Raw genomic sequence first — 6,782 nt, 5'->3', positions numbered from 1 at the left:
TCTGTCTCAAAAAAAAAAAAAGTAAATTTCTGTTGTTTAAACCACCCATTCTGTGGTATTTTGTTATGGCAGCCTGAGTAGACTAATAAAACAGTAACCTTGCCAGCTGGAAGCAAATTACTTCTGGTAATCTTTATTAACAGATAGAGAAAAAAGCATTTGCCAATCGATAGCTGCACACCAAGTACCAGGGCACCAAGGCATGTGTTAACTTACTCAAGCAGTGAAACCACATCTGAGACAGCAGTTGCAATTGGTGTGGCCACCTGGGTAAGTATACAGGTGTCATTCTCCAAGATCCATCTTTTTTTCTGCACAGGCCAAATAAGCTAATTGAAGGGGATGTGGTAGAAGTCACCATCCCTGCTTTGTTCAAGTCCTTGATGATGACGCTAATCTCGGAAATCCCTCTAGCAATGTGGGATAGTTTTTGGTTTACTGTTTTTCCTCGGAAGAGGCAGTTCTAGTGGCTTTCACTTGGCTTTTCCTACCACAATATCTCTCACTCCACAGGAACCAGCGTGGGGATTCTACCAGCTGCTGAGGAACTGGTCTATACCAGTTATGCATCCTGGAACTGGGAAAGCAACCACTGGATGGGTTTAGGGACCCACTGGCCCGGTGTGAGATGGACCTGGGTTCCACTGACCATTTTACTTCCATAAGCCCCTACTCTGAATGGCCTCCTGGAATGAGCATGAGTTCAGAGCCAGTTCAGTAATCCCACAAAAGTCTGATTATTTTCTTTTTCACAATATACAATCACCATGGTAAAAGACCGTAGGTCCCTTTGGGGACACCTGAGAGGAAGATTAACAGTATACATTCCTGACAGTGCAGCAGGGTCCTTCCTCAAGGTGACCTTGATTTCCCTTCGTTTGAGGAATTCTGGGTCATAAACTGGTTCAAGTCCAGGAATTGAGTGAAGAGCTGCGACTCTTTGTTTTTATGATTCAAGTTAGGTGTTCGTTCACTTGACCCAGAACTCTTCTAATTATACAGATAAAGTAAGAATTTAACAGGCTGTCCGTCTACTCTCTTCTAGGGACACCACGATCAACAGCCAATGCCATAGGTCTCTGCCAGTCAGACCATTATTACCAGTTTGACTCTACTGCCCATTACGGTGACTATGTTCTCCTTGCTTTTGGCAATTACGTGTTGCCACTTGTCCCCTTCCATCCCAGAAACCAATTGTCTCCATTGCATCTAAGGATTCCCAGTTCCATGACAGTAGATCCCACTGCAATTTCCAACCTACAAGGAAAAGCAACCACAGGACTCCTCAGGGATGCAGGGGCTCTACTCACAAGTGCACTTCTCAGTCATGGTAAAAGCCGTGTCCTCTGGATGCTCCTAGGGTGGGTGGGTGGAGGTCACATGTTAAATCTAATATTCTGACCTCCCTATACCTTCCTCTACAGTGCACAAAGTCAGCTCTGCCCTTTCAGCTTTATTTAGTGTGGGCCACGTTTTGCTCCATGCTTCAGCCAAACCAGACTGTCAGAGCCCTTTTCTAAGCCCTGGAGGTACAGCACTGAATCCAGAAGATCTGAGCAGTGGGCCCATCTCTATAAATTACCCCCAATCCAACTTCATGCCCTGGAGGTACAGCATTGAATCCAGAAGATCTGAGCAGTGGGCCCATCTCAATCAACTACCCCAATCCAACTTCATGTTCCTTGCATCATTATCCCACACCCTAACACTCATTCTCAAGATTTGTCTGTACAAATTGGAACCATCGTGCAGTTCTTTTGGAGCACAGTGAACCTCCTGAGTCACACTTTGGATCTCACCTTTTGGGGCCTGTAGGGACTTGAGTCTTGTCATAGTTCTAGAAGCAAAGAGGTATTCCTAGGGTAGGTCCTGAGGAATCAGCACTGTCTTCTGAGGCAGCTACCTCAGAAGAGGCCACCACACGCTCCTGAGTGATAGCAGAGTCAATGTCCTCAGATGGGTTGGAAGGCTTGCTTCTACTGGCAGAGAAGACTCCACAGAATTTAGGAGCTCAATGTCCCCAGCTTCACCAGGATCTGCCCACAGGTCCCCATTCAAGTTTTAGGTGTCCTTCTCATATGAAGGCAGTAGGAGAGAGAAAAAAATTCAGGACCCTGTTCCTTCCCAATTCCTGCCCTTACTTTAACAGCAGAGGCTCCTGTGAGGTTGGGAACTCAATTTGTGTCATCATTCAACCACTTGTAGGATGAGACTCTGGATTTGGCTTTCAGAAACGTCAGCTCGGTGGCGACAGGAGATGTGTTTTCTTCTCTTTTCTTTTCTTTTCTTTTTTGTTTCAGGGCAGACAGAAATGTTTCATCCAGTTATGTAGTAGTTGAGCTGGGAGTTTGAAACCCTGAGAGTTCATCCTTTCCTTCCCTATCTTGTCGAGCACAATTAACAGCACCGGCCAATTTCATTATACTCATTAATTTGATAAAATGTTCCAAGGCGGCAAATATATGGCCACCCAGAACCTTGCCTCTTATGAATATTTGTGTAGGAGTGTCCAATGGCGGTCTTTTGGGTATCTCTTCTGCCAGATCACACTATAGGTGCTCCCTTTACCACTGGAAGTAGTCATTAGTGCATTAAAATCCAACCAGATTGGCCAGGTGCAGTGGCTCACACCCGTAATCCCAGCACTTTGGGAGGCCGAGGTGGGCGGATCACAAGGTCAGGTGTTTGAGACCAGCCTGGCCAGCATGGTGAAACCGGTCTCTACCAAAATGCAAAATTTAGCCGGGCGAGGTGGTGCCTGCCTGTAATCCCAGCTACTCAGGAGGCTGAGGCAGGAGAATCTCCTGAACCCAGGAGGTGGAGGTTGCAGTGAGCCGAGATTGTGCCATTGCACTCCAGCCTAGGCGACAGAGCAAGACTCCCTCTCAAGCAAACAACAAACAAACAAACAAACAAACAAAATCCAACCAGATTAGAGAACCAATTCCAGAAACCACAGAACGAATTCCGAAAACTCATCCTTAAGATTCTGTTCTTCTAGGCTGGGCGCAGTGGCCCACGCCTGTAATCCCAGAGGGTGGATCACAAGGTCAGGAGATTGAGACGATCCTGGCTAACCCAGTGAAATCCTGTCTCTACTAAAATACAAGAAAATTAGCTGGGTGTGGTGGCAGACACCTGTAGTCCCAGCTACTCAGGAGGCTGAGGCAGGAGAATGGTGTGAACCCAGGAGATGGAGCTTACAGTGAGCTGGGATTGCGCCACTACACTCCAGCCTGGGCGACAGAGCGAGACTCCGTCTCAAAAAAAAAAAAAGATTCTATTCTTCTAGAACCATTCTCAGTATAAAATCTGTATCAGTCAGGGTTCTCCAGAGAAACAAGACAATATTTACATCTTTCTGTCTTATTTCTAGGAATACAAAAGTGTTTCATTTTAAGCAATTGGCTTGTGATTGTGCAGGCTGTTAAGTCTAAAATTCTTAGGACAAACTGGTGCGCTGGATATGGGCTAGGAAATGATGTTGCAGTCTTGAGTCTCTAATCTGTAGGGTAGGTTAGGAACTCAGGAAGGATTTCTGTGTTACAGACTTGAGGTAGAATTATTTTTTTCTTTAGGAAATCTGAGTGTTTTATCTTAAGGCCTTCAATTGGATAGATGAGGCCTAGCTACCTTATCAAGGTTAATCTCCTTTACTTAAAGGCTACTTGTAGGGACAAGAGTGACTTTTTCATTTTTTATTTTTTATTTTTTTTGAGACGGAGTCTTGCTCTGTCACCCAGACTGGAGTGCAGTGGTGTGATCTCAGCTCACTGCAATGTCCGCCTCCCCAGTTCAAGTGATTCTTGTGGCTTAGCCTCCTGAGTAACTGAGATTACAGGCAGCTGCCACCGTGCCCGGCTAATTTTTTAATTTTTAGTAGAGACGGGGTTCCACCCTGTTGGCCAGTCTGGTTTTTAACTCCTGACCTCAGGTGATCTGCCTGCCTCAGCCTCCCAAAGTGTTGAGATTATAGGTGTGAGTCACTGCCCCTGGCCGATTTAAAATGCCAATCTACCATGTAAGTTCCCACTAACCCTGAGTTTGGGAATGCTTCCAAAATGTCTAGTTGATCTATTACTCTTCGTGTAGGAACACCTATTTATTGTAAGTTGCCTCCAAAACAACCTTTGCTGTTGCAGAAATCACAGGCTGACACCATAGCCACCTACTCATTCCTTCCAGAGCACATATGCTTTTTCCCCAAGATATAAGCTGTGTGTCTGGGGGGTTGTGGAGTGGAGATCTACCTGTCTTGCAGCCACCCAAGACCGCAAGACCCAAGACTTCTGTCTGTAAGTTCCCCATATAAGTCAATAAATATAATCCCCTAATAAATTCCCCAAAATATACTGCTGTAATAAATCGCCCAAAACTGACAAACTGGATTTGTCTGCCTCTTTCTTTGGTTTCTCAGCTCCTTCAGCAGTTGGGGGTCGCTTTGTATATATTAATATGACCCTTTCACGGAACACAACTGATTGCAGCTATATATATATATATTTTTTGTTGTTGTTGTTGTTGTTGTTGAGACGGAGTCTCGCTCTGTCGCCCAGGCTGGAGTGCAGTGGCCGGATCTCAGCTCACTGCAAACTCTGCCTCCCGGGTTCACGCCATTCTCCTGCCTCAGCCTCCCAAGTAGCTGGGACTACAGGCGCCCGCCACCTCGTCCAGCTAGTTTTTTTTGTATTTTTTAGTAGAGACGGGGTTTCACTGTGTTAGCCAGGATGGTCTCGATCTCCTGACCTCGTGATCTGCCCGTCTCGGCCTCCCAAAGTGCTGGGATTACAAGCTTGAGCCACCGCGCCCGGCGACTGCAGATATTAATCACATCTACAAAATACCTTTATAGCAACATCTGGACTAGTGTTTGAGCAAAGAACTGGGCTTCATAGCCTAACCATGGTGACACATAAAATTAATCATCACACCAACCTATGTTGTTAGGAAGGAAGTCAGTAGTTACTGCGTGGGGAGGGGTGTAAAGACCAGAAGGGACCACAGGAGAGCTTTAAGGGTGTGAGTCATGCTCCCTTTTTCAAGGTGATGATGGCTGCATGAATGTGTTTAGTTTGTGAAAATCCAGTGAGCTGTACATTTATGATATGTGTACATTTTGGAATCTATATTATACTTCATTGAAAAGCAAAATGTTAAGAAAAAAGATAGTAAGACAAAAAGCAATGGACACAAGAAAAGAAGCCTTACATCAGATACGGAGACTTTACAGATTGCAAGAAATTAACATATATAACTCTATATTAATAAGTTTAAGTATTTTGGTGAAATGACTGATTATTTATTTATTTGAGACAGTGTCTCACTCTGTCACCCAGGCTGGAGTGCAGTGGCACAATTTCAGCTCACTGCAACCTCTGTCTCCTGGGCTCAAGTGATCCTCTTCCTGCCTCAGCCTCTCGAGTAGCTGAAACACAGGCGTGCGCCACCACATGTGGCTAATTTTTTTTTTTGTAGAGATGAGGTCTCACTATGTTGCCCAGGCTGGCTTTGAACTCCTGAGCTCAAGCAATCCTTCTACTTCGGCCTCACAAAGTGCTGGGATTACAGGCATGAGCCATCATCCCCGGAACAAAATGGCTGATTTTTTAAAGGAAGATATAAATGATCAAAATTGTCTTGACAAAAGGTAAAAAATCTGAAGAGGCCAAGAATAAAATAATTTTAAAAGGTAGTTAAAATTAACTATACTTATCATCACCAAAGGCATCAGGCTGATAAAATTTTGTGAACGTCATCTACAAAATCTTCATAGGAATCTTTCAGTTCCTCTGCTATTTAAACTGGCCCAGAGCAGGAAAAAAATGTGAAAGCTTCTTAACTAATTGTAGGTTATTTATATATTTATTTATATTTTTGAGATGGGAGTCTCAGTCTGTTGCCCAGGCTGGAGGGCAGTGGCACAATCTCAGTTCACTGCAACCTCCGCCTCAAGGGTTCCAGCGATTCTCCTGCCTCAGTCTCTTGAGTAGCTGAGATTACAGGCGCTCACCACCACACCCAGCTAATTTTTGTATTTTTAGTAGAAACAGGGTTTCACCATCTTGGCCAGGCTGGTCTCGAACTCCTGACGTTAAGTGATCTGCCTGCCTCAGCCTCCCAAAATGTTGGGATTACAGGTGTGAGCTGTCATGCCCAGCCTTAACTGTAGATCGCATTCTTTCCAGAATACGAACTGGAAACCTCCAAACTTGCTTTCCCAGACTCTTATTAGCTCTCTATTTCGAGTTGGGTTCTGCCATTGAGAGACACAGGGGATTCAGATGTAGGAGGAAGAAGACCTTTTATCCAATTTGTGGAGGCAGCTCACACAGCTGAGTAGTGGTGGCAATGGGTGAGCCTGGTTTCCTGCTCAGAGGTGATCTGAACAGCAGCAGTAGCAGCAGCACTCAGCCCTAGCTCCAGCAGTAGCAGCAGAGGTTCCAGGAACCTCAGCTGTTCAGAGTTTGTGGGCTCCATGGCTGTTGCTCTGTTGGATGCCTGCAGTGTAAGCTGGAGTATTGGCTCCTGGCTTTCTGCCTGTTGGTGGTAAAGGTGCCAAAGTGAGCAGCCTCAGAGAGGCAATGATGGTAGCTCTGGGTAAAACTATTTTCCCTTTCACACTTCCAGAGTTTCCCATAGTTACTAGTCTCTGGGTAATCTCACAGGTTCCCTTTTTGCTCTTAATTAACCCCTCGGATATATTTGTAACCAGTTTCCCGTGTTAAATTCTTTTGTTTTTTTTTTTGAGATAATGTCTCCAATTTTTTTTTTTTTTTTTTTTT

At 45.0% G+C, this 6,782-nt stretch overlaps 1 long non-coding RNA gene across 3 annotated transcripts in view; it reads right to left on the bottom strand.

Annotated features, from left to right (window-relative positions):
• The window catches only part of LOC108533095 (uncharacterized), a 28,893-nt gene that overhangs the window by 19,063 nt on the left and 3,048 nt on the right, over window positions 1–6,782 (bottom strand). The gene's annotated exons all lie outside the window — the stretch shown is intronic.

The sequence above is a fragment of the Rhinopithecus bieti genome, unplaced genomic scaffold, assembly GCF_001698545.2.
Source record: "Rhinopithecus bieti isolate Rb0 unplaced genomic scaffold, ASM169854v2 scaffold_11273, whole genome shotgun sequence".
Taxonomy (NCBI): Eukaryota; Metazoa; Chordata; class Mammalia; order Primates; family Cercopithecidae; genus Rhinopithecus; species Rhinopithecus bieti.
Note: the sequence above shows the minus strand (reverse complement) of the source record. Positions and strands in the feature narration are given on the sequence as shown.